This window comes from Pongo abelii, chromosome 16 (genome assembly GCF_028885655.2).
Source record: "Pongo abelii isolate AG06213 chromosome 16, NHGRI_mPonAbe1-v2.0_pri, whole genome shotgun sequence".
NCBI lineage: Eukaryota > Metazoa > Chordata > Mammalia > Primates > Hominidae > Pongo > Pongo abelii.
The window spans coordinates 32,661,281-32,678,532 of NC_072001.2; the positions used below are offsets into that span (position 1 = coordinate 32,661,281).

Consider the following 17,252-nt stretch of genomic DNA (forward strand, 5'->3'; position numbering starts at 1 on the left):
CACTGGTGCAATCTCAGCTCTCTGCAATCTCCGCCTCCCAGGTTCAAGTGATTCTCCTGCCTTAGCCTCCTGAGTAGCTGGGATTACAGGCGCACGCCACCAAGCTCGACTAATTTTTTGTATTTTTAGTAGAAACGGGGTTTCACCACGTTAGCCAGGCTGGTCTCAAACTCCTGACCTCTGGTGATCCACCTGCCTCGGCCTCCCAACGTGCTGGGATTATAGGCGTGAGCCACCGCGCCCGGCGTAAAATCTTTTAGAAAGAAATCTCCAGGTTCAGATGGATTCAAAAACATTTAAAGAAGAAATAACACTAATTCTACACAATCCCTTATAGAAAATGGAAAAGGAGGGAACACATGCCAATACTTTGTATAAGGTCAGCTTTCCCCTGACAGAAAGTCAGACGAGATAGTATAATACAAAGAAAGAAAACTGCAAACCAACATCCCTGATGAGCATCAACAGAAAAACCCTCAAAAACGTGTTACCAAGTCAAATTTAGCAATATAGAAACAGAATAGGGCTGGGCGCGGTGGCTCATGCCTATAATCATAGGAATTTGGGATGCCAAGGAGGGTGGATCACTTGAGGTCAGGAGTTGGAGACCAGGCTGGCCAACATGGTGAAACCCCATCTCTATTAAAAACAAACAAACAAAATTAGCCAGGTGTGATGGTGCACACCTCTAATCCCAGCTACTCAGGAAGCTGAGGCAGGAGAATTGCTTGAACCCAGGATGCAGAGGTTGCAGAGAGCTGAGATTGCACCAATGCACTCCAGCCTGGGTGACAGAGTGAGATTCTGTCTCAAAAAAAAAAAAAAAAAAAAAATAGAGCAGTAAATTGTGGCCAAGTGATCCCTATCCCAGTAACACAAGGCTTGGTCAGTATTTAAAAATCAGGCTGGTATAGTGTCTCACACCTGTAATCCCAGCACTTTGGGAGGCCAAGGCAGGCAGATCACTTGAGCTCAGGATTTCAAGACCAGCCTGGGCAACATAGTGAAACCCCATCTCTAAAAAAGAAAAAAAAAAAGTTTAAGAAAAAGAAAGTAAAAATCATCAATGTAATACACCACACTAACACACTAAAGAAGGAAAACTGCATGACCATTTCATTTGGATTAAAAGCATTTAACAAATTTTAACACCCATTCAGGATTTTTCAAAAGCTTCTAAAAGGGGGAATTAAGGCCGGGCACGGTGGCTCACGCCTGTAATCTCAGCACTTTGGGAGGCCGAGGCAGGCAGATCACAAGGTCAGGAGATCGAGAGCATCCTGGCTAACACGGTGAAACTCCGTCTGTACTAAAAATACAGAAAGTTAGCTGAGCACGGTGGCAGGCGCCTGTAGTCCCAGCTACTCGGGAGGCTGAGGCAGGAGAATGGCGTGAACCCAGGAGGCGGAGTTTGCAGTGAGCCGAGATCACGCCAGCGCACGCCAGCCTGGGCACAGAGCGAGACTCCGTCTCAAAAAAAAAAAAAAAAAAAATTGGGGGGGAATTAAAGAAACTGCCTTAATCTGGTAATAAGGCACCTCCATAAATATGCGCAGCTAACATCACAGTTGATGGTGAAAGACTGAACTGCTTTCCCCTACAGTCAGGAGCAAGGCAGGACACCCACTGTCACCTCTCCTATTCAGCTTCACACTGCAAGTCCCGGCCAGGGCAATCAGGCCGGGAAAAATACATAAAAGGCAAGCAGACTGGAAAGGAAGAAATGAAACTGCCCCTCTATACAGAGAGCATTTAATTGTCCATGAAGAAAACCCAAGGAAACTACAATGAAGCTCATAATAAATGAGTTTAGCACAACTGCAGGACATAAGAACAACAAACAAAACTCAGTGGTATTTCCTATATACTGGTAATGAACAACCGGAAACCCAAATCCTCCAAAATACCAAATCAAGCTCTATATTCAGTACCTGGGCAGGCCCACAGGTAATTCCCACTATGTGTTTGGCGTCCAGTCCTGGCAATGCTGCAGGTTCTGGCTTGGTCACGCACAAGGTGTCAAAGTGCTGGCACTGGTCGTTGCTCCTCCAGCTGTGGACCTAGCTGTCCTCAGTCAGAGCCAAGCAGTGGGTGGAGCCTGCAGCCACATCAATCACCTTCTTCCCTACAAGGAAAGAGGGATGCAGATGCAGCTTCAAGCCTATGACCTGAATGACCTAGAAAGATCTTTCCACTAGGCCATTCAGGTCAGAAAGCTTTTAATATTAACTTCTTGAGGATAATCTGTTGCTTTAATATTAAGCACAATTCATTTGCTTTGGGTGTGTTATTAAAACTCCTGTATTTTGTCAGCTACAATTTGGTAGGACCCACAGCCTACAAACATCATAATGCTGGGATACGAAAAGGATCTGTTCTTTTTTCTCCTCCTCATTCAGATTTTCATTCCGAAAGAAACAAGGTGCTTTTAATTAACCATTAGATCACATTCTCCCATCCCAGATACAACAATGCACAGCACACTCTTCACTGAGGAAGGCTTCCTAAGAAGAAATCTATTGTTCTCTCAGAGTTAGGTGATAATCACTACTTAAAACGTTGTTTCTATTTAAACACTCAGCAAAATATTCTATTTTTCCTTCCTGGTAAATCTAACATGACCAACACAAAGGGTGTTTCACAGAAATGTCCACATATAAAATAATTCAGCTGAAAAATCACACTGCAGTGAGGGGAACAATTCTATCCTAGGAGCTTACCATAAGTTAACATCAGCAACAACAAAAGGTGTTTTCAACAGTAATTTAAATACTCTCAAAGTAAACGATTTCTGTATCTAATAACTGTCGTAGCTTTCCTATACTAATGGAGGGGAATATAAACAAGGAGGCAAGTGAAATTCAAATACCATTCAATGACACAGAGTAAACTTCTTACTCTGCAACTTATCTCAGAAGCTTAGAAAATAATAAATACCATATGAGCACACAAAACTCTTAGACATCAAGATATTAACATGCTTTAAAATAAAACTAATGGAGAAAGGAACTGGGAAGTCTTAGTTAAAAGTCCCACTTCCAAACCCACTTGGTAAAGAAGCAAACACACAAAGAATGTATATAGTAACCAGGACCCAATGAACTACAGCCCCCCATAGAACGCAGCCCAAAGCCTGCTTCTGTGAAGACACTGGTGTTGGAACACAGCCAGGTCCACCTACTTCAAATACAATCTGGCCCTTTAAGAAAAAGGCTGCCCACCCTGAGAGAACCCTAAAGAGTCCATCTGATGTACCTCTCACTGCCTTTTCCCTTCTTCCCTACTTTCTTGTCAACTTGCCTGCCCTTCGCCAGTTCTCGACTAGGATGAAGACTATCTCCCAACCACTAGGCCAAGTGGTACAGAAAAGTCCAGTTTTACCTTAGAAAAATCCCTCCATCATCATAGTTTTGATGGCCCCCACCCCAACTTCCTGCAGCATTACATCCCTAGTAAGAACACCATAGAATCATCTCAGGGTCTTCTTGCGGAGGCTCCCATCCTCTCTGCCTGCGCCGGCAACCCACATTGAAGGCGCCGGCACTCATATCTACATAGCTTGGCTTCCATCTGTTCCCTCCAACTACAATGCATGCTGGACACCTTTGCAACTGAGCAAGCAGGAATCACCCACCAAGGATGAGTTCACATGAGAGCGTCCCAGGTGGACCCAATCCCACCTCCCAATGTGGCCCCACAGCACAACGCACACTCACGGTCTCAGTGTGCCTGCAGTACAAGTACAGGTGACCTCACCCGACAGAGGGAACCCTTTCTGAGTCCAGCCTGCTGAGTGATGAATGCGTGCCTGCCACAGAAAGTGGCAATGTTTGTAAAACTCAATGGGTTTAAACTAAATTTGGTAAGAGTAACTCAAAGTCATTTTTTAATAGAGACACACCCACTTTCCTCTTAGTATCAATACCTACACCAAGCTAGCAGTAAAAGTTTCTAATGACAGTCCATTCATGGAATGTCAGGTTAAGAACATAAAACCTGCAAACTTTAAAACATTACTAAAGAAACTGTCCTGAAGGGTTTTAAAAGTTTACGTTTACACTCACCTTGCAAGCCTTCTAAAAGTTTTGGATAATGAACATATTCCTCTGTTCCATGTCCAAGTCTCTGGTTGTCACCTTTTCCCCATGAATAAACTTGGCCACTTTTCATCAAAGCAATGGAAAACTGACTTCCACAGCGGACTTTGACCACATCCAAGTCTTGAAGCTTTTCAATCAGCTTTGGGGTTTTGCAGCCATCACTACCACCTCTGCCCAATTTCTCATAGTCACCATCTCCCCAAGACCACACTTGCCCTAAAAAATACAAATGCATTTAAATAACAACAACTCTGCATTTTAATGAAAAATTTTAAATGACTTAAAATAATATAATGAAAAATGCACTCTAATCTAGACCACCCACGTGCATAGTTAACACTACAAGGGTGGCTACTGAGTAAATGAAATCTAGGTGACACTTGAGGTTGATATAGAAGCAATAAAGACAGGGAAAGCTGAGCTTTCTTTTTGTTTTCATTCCATGAAAAACAAAGTCCTGACTCTTACGAGCCTGGGCTCAATGTTCACTGCTTCACAGAACCAAAGGCCCACTGCCTCTGTAACACATAACTGGGGCCTGGCACACTGCAGATGCTTGCAGACCACCCTCCCATTTGCCTGCTGCTTCTGTTGCCACGGTGCGGACTGCTGGTCAACCGTACCACTGTATGTGTTCCCAACTGCATGTATCAGCATAATTATATAAGGTGATAACATGCTCATACAGAGATGGTGGCGCTGCGAACCAGCTGACAGGCCCCAGGCAAACAAGCCCAGTAACCACCGGGGCCTCTTCACCAATGCCATTGAGCCCCACGCCCACTGGACAACAGGGTGGGTGGCTTCCTCCAGGGAAGCTGCCATGCGTGTCCTCGAGGGCCTGTCGAGGGTGGCGAGAGCTCTACGTACCGTTCTCAGTGACAGCCAGGGTTTGAGCGTCCCCACTCCCACATGCCACATCGATGACCTTCAGTCCTTTAAGCCCAGCTACCAGCATCGGAATGCCCTCGTCCTCACTGGAGCCTTCAAACAGATAGGACGGCCGTGACTAAGTCCTGTAAGAGGCCACCTCCTGCTGTATGCTCCCACTCACGCAGACCAGATGTACCGTGGCCCAGCTGGCTGTAGTTCCCGCGGCCCCAGGTGTACAGCTCCCCCCTCAGCAGTGATGGCCGCACTGCAAGTGCTCCCGCAAGCGATGTGCACCACGGGCTTCCCGGCCTGCTTTCCAGAGAAGGCGGAGATCACCTTAGGCTCCTCCAGAGGCCTTGGGGAGGAAGGGAACAAACATGAACGCCTTTCTTCTTGGTGTTATTTCTTATTAGTGTTAGCAAAGGAAATTCACTATCCAAATTTAGACCATCACAGCATCAGGCCAGTTTCACCTTCCAGGTACCTAATAAAATAAGAAAGACAGAATTCAAACACCTAACACCTCCATGACTTTTTGTTCAGTTGGAACTCGATGCCAAGCATGGTATCCAGTAGAAATATAAAAACAGTGTTTGTTAAAGACTTGTACAATAGGCTGGGCATGGTGGCTCACGCCTGCAATCCCAGCACTTTGGGAGGCCGAGGTGGGCAGATCACCTGAGGTCAGGAGTTTGAGACCAGCCTGGTTAACATGGTGAAACCCCATCTCTACTAAAAATACAAAATTAGTTGGGCATGGTGGCGGGCTCCTGTAATCCTAGCTACTTGGAAGGCTGAGGCAGGAGAATCGCTTGAACCGGGGAGGTGAAGGTTGCAGTGAGCTGAGATCATGCCATTGCACTCCAACTTGGGCAACAAGAGCAAAACTCCATCTCAAAAAAAAAAAAAAGACTTGTACAATGAAGTCCATTGCAGCTTTATTCACAATGGTGCAAAACCACGGTCCATCTGCAACAGAAGGAATGACTTACCCACACACCCAACAACATGGCTGCATCTCAAGACATCATGCTAAGTGAAAGACGCCAGAAACAAAACACCATACGCTGTATGGCTTTGTTTATATTAAATTATGGAAAAGACAAAATGATAACAACAGAGGGCAGATCAGAGGTTGTCAGGAACTGGAGGTAGGAAGGGGCATCGACTCGAATCCCCGGAAGCGACGGGAGCGCCCCATGTCTTGAGGACGGTGACCCAACTGCGTGCACTTGTCAAAACCACCCAACTCTACATCTGAAACTCAGTCATCTGGCTGTATGGAAGCCTCATAAAGCTGACTAACATTTGTATGTATTTGTTAAATGAATGTGGATGGAATGAAGCCAGCACTCTGCAATCTATACTTTACAAATGAAAAGTATGAGGCAGTGGGGATTAGGGTAGAGAAGTCTTACTAGTTGAAGAAATTGCAAAGTTAGCAAAATACCCTATTCTTAGGATCCAGAATATGTTCCTATGATGGATGACATTTTCTTGAGAATCTATAGAAGCCAGGCCTCTCCAACGACATGGTTTACTCACTTTGAGACCTACTAGTTTGCAAAATACACACACACACACAGTGGCACAGGCGCTCACAGGGACAGCCCAATGACTCTACTCAGTACAAACTCTCCCTTATTCAGCTTAAGTTTCAACTTCCCCAAAAGGTTATCTCCAGCTTCTGCCATCTGCACTCATCTCTCTTCCTGCCTCGAAGTCCTAGAATAAGGCCGAAGTTACTCATCCCAGCACTTACTCTCCACTGAGAATTGTTTTACTATGAAATATTTTACACAAAGTCAGTTACAAATACCATAAAGGAAGTAAGCAGATATACCACCCTGTCCTGCACCTCGACGCCTTTCAAGTCCCATGTACTCCATGTCAATCCCAGCCTTTAGGATCCAGTGTGAGAGTAACAGCTATAAATTCCATGGAGATCAATCTTTTGTTTTTCACTCATTTTACATTTGTCTGAATCCCTTTCAACACTGTCAGGGTTGGGCTGTTCTGAGCTTGGCATACATGTACCACACAATGAGCATCACTCTGCTTTTCTCCCAGTTTGGGATCTTCCCAGCAGATGCTGTCAGCAATGATGACCTCAACTCCACCCTGTGGTGTGCATGGGCCATGCCCCCCAGGCTCCTCTCAAGGGACACAAGTGCAGTCATGACTTCGCTCATTTCAAGCTCTGCACTGCCCGCTCCCTGCTCAGGGCTCTGGCCCACATGAAATGGGCTTGCTGGGTTGGTATGCACACACATCCTTCATTTAAACCTAATGCCAAAGTTCCACGCACAACAGCAAAGTACAAGAGGGTTCCCATCACTCCATGGGGCTGTCAGACCTCCCAATTCTTACAACCTGGCATTTATAATAACTTTGTTTTATCTCTGTTCTTTCACAATAAAAGATTCCACCGAATAGGATAATATTAGGAAGAAACTGCTGACTTTTGTTCCTGTAAAAATAATATTATGGTTCAAGGAAAGGGTGACACCTTATCTATGGGAGACAGGGTGAACTGTTTGTGAATGAAAGAACAGTGGTGTGGGATTTGTTTTGGCAAACTCCAGAGTGGGGATGCAGTTTGAGTAGATAGAAGGCTGGCCAAGGCTGCACGGGGTGGAGAAGAGCCGAAAGGCCAATTCCTGTTGCCCTCCACGCACGGGCAGAGCTCCTAAGCCATCACCAAGGAGGGGCACATCGTAGTGTCCTGCTCCACCCCAGCGCTACATGTCAGGGCAGCTGGAAAACACCTGGACACACATCTGTGCTCCATCCTGTTTAGGATACAGCAACATAAAAGAAGAGTGTGTCCCCTACAGAAACGAGCAATATATACACAGTGTCCCCGTGGCCCAGCCATCTGCCATCCCCACAGCCCCAGGAGTACACCTCTCCAGTGGCAGCCAAGGCTAGGTAATGGTGACCATCAGAATGGGCAGTAATTTTTACAATGTTTCTGGAGGCAAGGCTTTGGACCAGCTGTGGGACCTAAAAAAGGAAAAATATGAAGAAAAGTAGTCATCAGTCCAAGGAAAATGAAAGCAGCGCAGCTCTCCTTTATCATGTATCCCTGAGCAAAGCCTGCTCTAACTGGAAGTGGAGCGTAAGTCCCTGGGGGCACGGGCCGGCTCTCCAGCCCTTCCCACCCAGCACCAACAGAACAGCGGGCAGCCTCCAAGTGCTCTGTGCCAAGACCAGAGCCGATGCAGGGGCAGGGCAGGCTAGCCCCATGCCACAGAGACACACAGCCGACAGGGAGGAACACCTCGCTTTAATGAAAACATGCCATGTCCCAATTTGCCACTATCCCCATGAGGCCCATCTCCCTCATCTGTCACCTGTCTGGTCCCAAAGTCAAATGAGTTTACACATGGAAATGAGTTTACAAATGGGAATCTCATGATTAGCAATGAGTTTCACTGTAAGGACTTCCTAATCTTCACAACCTAAATCTTGACAATATTACAACTGAGATCATTAAACATAATATACAATAAAAAGAAGCTCATCAATCTTCAGAAATCAAATGGCTTAAAGAAACACCAGAGCTTGTGCATCTATAGTACAGACCCTGCTCCACAAGGGAACACTGCAGGCGGTGCCCAGAACACTCACCAGTGTGTCACTATTGTAGGCCTGTGTGTACACGCGGCCATTGCGTGACAGAATCAGGAAGTGCTTCTCTGCACAGGCAATCTGTGTGACTCCCAGGTTGGCCAGGCCTTTGCACTGGATTGGACCAATCACATTGGCATAGTATTTCCATCCTATTAACCCCCAACCTATGACCTCTTGCAATGATCCCTGCAAGATGAGAAAGTAAATGTTTTCTTTTACAACAGCAAAAAAAAAAAAAAAAAAAAAAAAAAAAATGCTGGGAGTAGCAATGAGATATTATAAGCTAAAAAAGCAAATAAAGAGAAAATATGCTGATTCAAAGCATCAAAATAGCTCGTACCATGCTGTATTACCTCATTTAACAGGTATGATGAAGCAACTGAACAGGCTATTCTTCCGTGTCCATTGCATTTCATTTTAACAGAGACCATTAAAAAGTAGTATAAATGGCCCTTAAATACTAATGTATTTTAAAATGCTCAAACTATATCAGGGTCACCATTTTATGCTTTAACAGGCAAAATCCCAAAAGGCCACACACAAGGCTGGGAGACCAGCAGCCCTATCGGTGGTGAGAGAAATCAAGTTGTACAGGAGCAATCTGGTGACAACCAGCCCACACTAGGTGCATCCCCACCTGTGCATGTGCACAGGCACACACGCATGCACACATGGAGGACACATGTTCCAGGTCAAGCCCTGCAGTACTATTTGTGTTTTTTGTTGTTTTTGTTTGAGATGGAGTTTCACTCTTGTTGCCCAGCCTGGAGTGCAGTGGCGCGCTCTTGGCTCACTGCAACCTCTGCCTCCCGGGTTCAAGCGATTCTTCTGCCTCAGCCTCCTGAGTAGCTGGGATTACAGGCATGTGCCACCACGCCCGGCTAATATTTGTATTTTTTAGTAGAGACGGGGTTTCTCCAAATTGGCCAGGCTGGTCTCAAACTCCCAACCTCAGGTGATCCATCCACCTCGGCCTCCCAAAGTGCTGGCATTACAGGTGTGAGCCACCACACCCGACCCTCAGCACTGTTTGTATAGCACCATTGTGGCAATAAGCCCAAGTGTCCACCAATAAGAGACTCACTACAGAAAGATACATAAAAGACACATCTGCACACTGAAGACTAAGCTGCTTTATAAAAACAAAGAGCAACACTCTGATAAAGTACTCCAGTATATATGGTTAGCAAAAAAAAACAAGCAACACAAGTAATGCAACATGCTACCACTAGCGTACTCATTCCAGAGAACAAGGAGGTTACGGGAACCGAGGAGGTTACGGGGACAAGGAGGTTGGTTACGGGAACGAGGAGGTTACAGAACGAGGAGGTTACGGGAACGAGGAGGTTACGGGAACGAGGACGTTACGGGAACGAGGAGGTTACGGGAACGAGGAGGTCACGGGAACGAGGAGGTCACGGGAACGAGGAGGTTACAGAGGAGACTGAAAAGTCAGAGGCAGCAGGTGGCAAATGGGTGGAAGGGGTGGGTGGGGAAGCGACAGTATGTCTCTGCCTAGGTTTGATTTTTGAACCATGTGACTCTATTCCTTTTTTTTTAAATGACTGTAAAACAAAATAAATACTCTTCATATTAGAAATAAAATCTTAGAAAAATCTGGATTCAAAACTAGGATTAGTTATATCCCGGCAAAGTTCACTACCATTCCCAAAGGTAGTTTTCTCATTGACATAATGAGATACAACAGCGTGCATGAGGTCCTCAGTGGGCCTGCACCCTACAGGTGCTCCACACACGCAAATCACTACTATTACCATTACTATTACATAACAGATATAATATATAACTATACTCTCACTACTATAACCAGCATTACATACTAAGACAGCCCGTGTTCAGAGTATAAAGAAGGCTGTGGAACCCCCTGCAGAAGGTGGGAGGGCCTGGGGCTGTGGATAAAGGGGAGCTCTCTGGGGCTGTGCCACCTGAACCTGGAACCTGGGCCCCCAGGTTGGGTCCCCAGGCCTGTGTGCCTCAGCTTACTCATCACTCACTCTCAACACGGATAACACTTTCAACAGCAAACACATTTAAAAACCGTAAGCCAGCTCCCCCCAACAATACCAGAAAAAACAAGTCTCCACACGAGCCCAGGATGAGAACCTAGAAGTGGTACTAGCTACAAAACACATGGAGAACACGGTTCTTGCACACACCTTATGAGATGTCAGAGAGCTACACAGCGGAAGCATCTACAGGGCATAGCCAGACGGTCTAAATGGGCCATGACAACAATCACCATTTGTCGCAGATCAATGGCAAGCTCGTTGTCTTGTGGAAGGGTGAGGTACCTCAGGAAACTCTCAATGGAGCTCAGAGGGCCACACAAAAGCTAGAAAGGAAAAGTAAACAAACATTCAGAAATGGTGGGAAAAATTAAAGTAACAATTAGCCTTTAATTACTCTTTGTATTTTGGTATTGACTCATTTGACCCATCAAATGACAATGTCGAGATACAGTTATACTATACAGCTATATATTTATGCAGCATATAAACTCACTGTACAAATGTCTAAATTTGCTGTATACATGTACACAACATTGACTGTGCATATATACATTTATGATACTACAGGTAAGTTGAATCCACAGATTACTAACACAACCAAACCACCCTACAGGCCTAGGACCCCTGGAGAAAGGCAGAACCACCTCTGTGGGAACCCAGCACAGCATCTCAAGCTGGCCTTGAAATCTAAAACCAAAAACTTTATTTCAATCTAAACGTTGCCCGTTCTGGAGAACACCTACTTTCATTTGCAAATTAAATCATAGTTCTAATTCTTCTAAAGGCAGAAGAGCCCTATTATCATTAAAGACTGCAAATAATAGAAAAACCAAAGCATGATATTGGAATGCCTAAGACTTTCCCAAAAAACCGGCAAAATCCAACTTGTACTTGACCTGTAAAGACCAGCAGTCCTGGAGGTTTAGGCCCAGGGCCCCACACGCCTGCTCCTCCCCCAGCTCGGCGTCCACACCTGTTAAGGGGGGGAGCTGGTACTAAACAGAGTGACAGCTCAGGTGACAAGCCCTGCACAGAGCCCAGTACATAGGAAGGGCCAACAAAGCAGGCCACTACTTTCGTTGTTCTTTTCTGGTATTGATTTAAAAGTGCATGTTTCAAGCTTGGTTCTCTGCTGACAAGGAAGTCAGTGTTCACTGATCCGAGTCTTCTCCACAAACAAGTGGCCTCCCACACCTGTCTCATCTGACTGAATGCTGTTACTACCAAACACACACCAGAGAAAAATACTGCCGTGGACACGCAGGCCGGTCTTGCTTAAAAAATAACTAGACTCGAGTGCCACCTACACACAAAGTTCCAACATGATACCCACGTGCATGTCGCCCTGGAGTGGGGCGTATCCTTCCTGCAAATGATGCTCTGGAACCTTTGCAGCAAGGGCAAAAGCCGGGCGCTGGTGCCCTGGGCGGAACGCTCATTGTCAGTCTCCTGTGCCCCGCTGTCCCACAGCTGAAGCAACATCAAGATGGCAGACAACATTTGGCCAAAGGAGAAAAGATATTTATTCCTAGTAAAAACAGATTGGGGGAGGAGCCAAGATGGCCGAATAGGAACAGCTCCAGTCTACAGCTCCCAGCGCGAGCGACGCAGAAGACGGGTGATTTCTGCATTTCCATCTGAGGTACCGTGTTCATCTCACTAGGGAGTGCCAGACAGTGGGCGCAGGTCAGTGGGTGAGCGCACCGTGCGCCAGCCGAAGCAGGGGCGAGGCATTGCCTCACTCGGGAAGCGCAAGGGGTCAGGGAGTTCCCTTTCCAGGGGTGACAGACGGCACCTGGAAAATCGGGCCACTCCCACCTGAATACTGTGCTTTTCCGATGGGCTTAGGAAACGGTGCCCCAGGAGAGTATACCCCGCACCTGGCTCAGAGGGTCCTACGCCCACGGAGTCTCGCTGATTGCTAGCACAGCAGTCTGAGATCAAACAGCAAGTCGGCAGTGAGGCTGAGGGAGGGGCGCCCGCCATTGCCCAGGCTCCCTTAGGCAAACAAAGCAGCCTGGAAGCTTGAACTGGGTGGAGCCCACCACAGCTCAAGGAGGCCGGCCTGCCTCTGTAGGCTCCACCTCCGGGGGCAGGGCACAGACAAACAAAAAGACAGCAGTAACCTCTGCAGACTTAACCTCAGCAGTAACCTCTGCAGCTGGAGATCTGAGAACGGGCTGACTGCCTCCTCAAGTGGGTCCCTGACCCCTGACCCCCGAGCAGCCTAACTGGGAGGCACCCCCCAGCAGGGGCAGACTGACACCTCACACGGCCGGCCAGGTACTCCAACAGACCTGCAGCTGAGGGTTCTGTCTGTTAGAAGGAAAACTAACAGAAAGGACATCCACACCAAAAACCCATCTGTACATCACCATCATCAAAGACCAAAAGTAGATAAAACCACAAAGATGGGGAAAAAACAGAGCAGAAAAACTGGAAACTCTAAAAACCAGAGTACCTCTCCTCCTCCAAAGGAACGCAGTTCCTCACCAGCAACGGAACAAAGCTGGACGGAGAATGACTTTGACGAGCTGAGAGAAGAAGGCTTCAGGTGATCAAATTATTCCGAGCTACGGGAGGATATTCAAACCAAAGGCAAAGAAGTTGAAAACTTTGAAAAAAAATTAGAAGAATGTATAACTAGAATAACCAATACAGAGAAGTGCTTAAAGGAGCTGATGGAGCTGAAAACCAAGGCTCGAGAACTACGTGAAGAATGCAGTAGCCTCAGGAGCCGATGCGATCAAATGGAAGAAAGGGTATCAGCCCTGGAAGATGAAATGAATGAAATGAAGCAAGAAGGGAAGTTTAGAGAAAAAAGAATAAAAAGAAACGAGCAAAGCCTCCAAGAAATGTGGGACTATGTGAAAAGACCAAATCTACGTCTGATTGGTGTACCTGAAAGTGACGGGGAGAATGGAAACAAGTTGGAAAACACTCTGCAGGATATTATCCAGAACTTCCCCAATCTAGCAAGGCAGGCCAACATTCAGATTCAGGAAATACAGAGAACGCCACAAAGATACTCCTCGAGAAGAGCAACTCCAAGACACATAATTGTCAGGTTCACCAAAGTTGAAATGAAGGAAAAAATCTTAAGGGCAGCCAGAGAGAAAGGTCGGGTTACCATCAAAGGGAAGCCCATCAGACTAACAGCGGATCTCTCGGCAGAAACCCTACAAGCCAGAAGAGAGTGGGGGCCAATATTCAACATTCTTAAAGAAAAGAATTTTCAACCCAGAATTTCATATCCTGCCAAACTAAGCTTCATAAGTGAAGGACAAATAAAATACTTTACAGACAAGCAAATGCTGAGAGATTTTGTCACCACCAGGCCTGCCCTAAAAGAGCTCCTGAAGGAAGCGCTAAACATGGAAAGGCACAACCGGTACCAGCCACTGCAAAATCATACCGAAATGTAAAGACCATTGAGACTAGGAAGAGACTGCATCAACTAATGAGCAAAATATCCAGCTAACATCATAATGACAGGATCAAATTCACACATAACAATATTAACTTTAAATGTAAATGGACTAAATGCTCCAATTAAAAGACACAGACTGGCAAATTGGATAAAGACTCAAGACCCATCAGTGTGCTGTATTCAAGAAACCCATCTCACGTGCAGAGACACACATAGGCTCAAAATAAAAGGATGGAGGAAGATCTACCAAGCAAATGGAAAACAAAAAAAGGCAGGAGTTGCAATCCTAGTCTCTGATAAAACAGACTTTAAACCAACAAAGATCAAAAGAGACAAAGAAGGCCATTACATAATGGTAAAGGGATTAATTCAACAAGAAGAGCTAACTACCCTAAATATATATGCACCCAATACAGGAGAACCCAGATTCATAAAGCAAGTCCTGAGTGACCTACAAAGAGACTTAGACTCCCACACATTAATAATGGGAGACTTTAACACCCCACTGTCAACATTAGACAGATCAACGAGACAGAAAGTCAACAAGGATACCCAGGAATTGAACTCAGCTCTGCACCAAGCGGACCTAATAGACATCTACAGAACTCTCCACCCCAAATCAACAGAATATACATTTTTTTCAGCACCACACCACACCTATTCCAAAACTGACCATATACTTGGAAGTAAAGCTCTCCTCAATAAATGTAAAAGAACAGAAATTGTAACAAACTGTCTCTCAGATCACAGTGCAATCAAGCTAGAACTCAGGATTAAGAATCTCACTCAAAACCGCTCAACTACGTGGAAACTGAACCACCTGCTCCTGAATGACTACTGGGTACATAACGAAATGAAGGCAGAAATAAAGATGTTCTTTGAAACCAACGAGAACCAAGACACAACATACCAGAATCTCTGGGATGCATTCAAAGCAGTGTGTAGAGGGAAATTTATAGCACTAAATGCCCACAAGAGAAAGCAGGAAAGATCCAAAATTGACACCCTAACATCACAATTAAAAGAACTAGAAAAGCAAGAGCAAACACATTCAAAAGCTAGCAGAAGGCAAGAAATAACTAAAATCAGAGCAGAACTGAAGGAAATAGAGACACAAAAAACCCTTCAAAAAATCAATGAATCCAGGAGCTGGTTTTTTGAAAGGATCAACAAAATTGATAGACCGCTAGCAAGATTAATAAAGAAAAAAAGAGAGAAGAATCAAATAGATGCAATAAAAAATGATAAAGGGGATATCACCACCGATCCCACAGAAATACAAACTACCATCAGAGAATATTACAAACACCTCTATGCAAATAAACTAGAAAATCTAGAAGAAATGGATAAATTCCTCAACACATACACCCTCTCAAGACTAAACCAAGAAGAAGTTGAATCTCTGAATAGACCAATAACAGGAGCTGAAATTGTGGCAATAATCAATAGCTTACCAACCAAAAAAAGTCCAGGACCAGATGGGTTCACAGCTGAATTCTACCAGAGGTACAAGGAGGAGCTGGTACCATTCCTTCTGAAACTATTCCAATCAATAGAAAAAGAGGGAATCCTCCCTAACTCATTTTATGAGGCCGGCATCATCCTGATACCAAAGCCTGGCAGAGACACAACAAAAAAAGAGAATTTTAGACCAATATCCTTGATGAACATTGATGCAAAAATCCTCAATAAAATACTGGCAAACAGAATCCAGCAGCACATCAAAAAGCTTATCCACCATGATCAAGTGGGCTTCATCCCTGGGATGCAAGGCTGGTTCAATATACGCAAACCAATAAATGTAATCCAGCATATAAACAGAACCAAAGACAAAACCCACATGATTATCTCAATAGATGCAGAAAAGGCCTTGGACAAAATTCAACAACCCTTCATGCTAAAAACTCTCAATAAATTAGGAATTGATGGGACATATCTCAAAATAATAAGAGCTATTTATGACAAACCCACAGCCAATATCATACTGAATGGGCAAAAACTGGAAGCATTCCCTTTGAAAACTGGCACAAGACAGGGATGCCCTCTCTCGCCACTTCTATTCAACATAGTGTTGGAAGTTCTGGCCAGGGCAATTAGGCAGGAGAAGGAAATCAAGGGTATTCAAGTAGGAAAAGAGGAAGTCAAATTGTCCCTGTTTGCAGATGACATGATAGTATATCTAGAAAACCCCATTGTCTCAGCCCAAAATCTCCTTAAGCTGATAAGCAACTTCAGCAAAGTCTCAGGATACAAAATCAATGTGCAAAAATCACAAGCATTCTTATACATCAATAACAGACAAACAGAGAGCCAAATCATGAGTGAACTCCCATTCACAATTGCTTCAAAGAGAATAAAATACCTAGGAATCCAACTTACAAGGGATGTGAAAGACCTCTTCAAGGAGAACTACAAACCACTGCTCAAGGAAATAAAAGAGGATACAAACAAATGGAAGAACATTCCATGCTCATGGGTAGGAAGAATCAATATCATGAAAATGGCCATCCTTCCCAAGGTAATTTACAGATTCAATGCCATCCCCATCAAGCTACCAATGACTTTCTTCACAGAATTGGAAAAAACTACTTTAAAGTTCATATGAAACCAAAAAAGAGCCCGCATCGCCAAGTCAATCCTAAGCCAAAAGAACAAAGCTGGAGGCATCACACTACCTGACTTCAAACTATACTACAAGGCTACAGTAACCAAAACAGCATGGTACTGGTACCAAAACAGAGATATAGATCAATGGAACAGAACAGAGCCGTCAGAAATAATGCCACATATCTACAACTATCTGATCTTTGACAAACCTGACAAAAACAAGAAATGGGGAAAGGATTCCCTATTTAATAAATGGTGCTGGGAAAACTGGCTAGCCATATGTAGAAAGCTGAAACTGGATCCCTTCCTTACACCTTATACAAAAATCAATTCAAGATGGATTAAAGACTTAAATGTTAGACCTAAAACCATAAAAACCCTAGAAGAAAACCTAGGCACTACCATTCAGGACATAGGCATGGGCAAGGACTTCATGTCTAAAACACCAAAAGCAATGGCAACAAAAGCCAAAATTGACAAATGGGATCTAATTAAACTAAAGAGCTTCTGCACAGCAAAAGAAACTACCATCAGAGTGAACAGGCAACCTACAAAATGAGAGAAAATTTTCGCAAC

General features: G+C 44.8%; 1 pseudogene across 26 annotated transcripts in view; it reads right to left on the reverse strand.

The window, feature by feature from the left end:
- The window catches only part of LOC100431782 (E3 ubiquitin-protein ligase HERC2), a 48,798-nt pseudogene that overhangs the window by 3,387 nt on the left and 28,159 nt on the right, over positions 1-17,252 (reverse strand). For 6 of the 26 annotated variants that reach the window (XR_010137142.1, XR_010137129.1, XR_010137127.1 and 3 more), the window contains 5 exons: positions 10,787-10,962; positions 5,170-5,328; positions 4,971-5,084; positions 4,065-4,316; positions 1,932-2,125 (listed from right to left, as the gene is read on the reverse strand). The product of XR_010137142.1 is annotated as an E3 ubiquitin-protein ligase HERC2, transcript variant X19 (transcript). The other 20 variants (XR_010137144.1, XR_010137137.1, XR_010137139.1 and 17 more) reach the window with 10 other exon arrangements.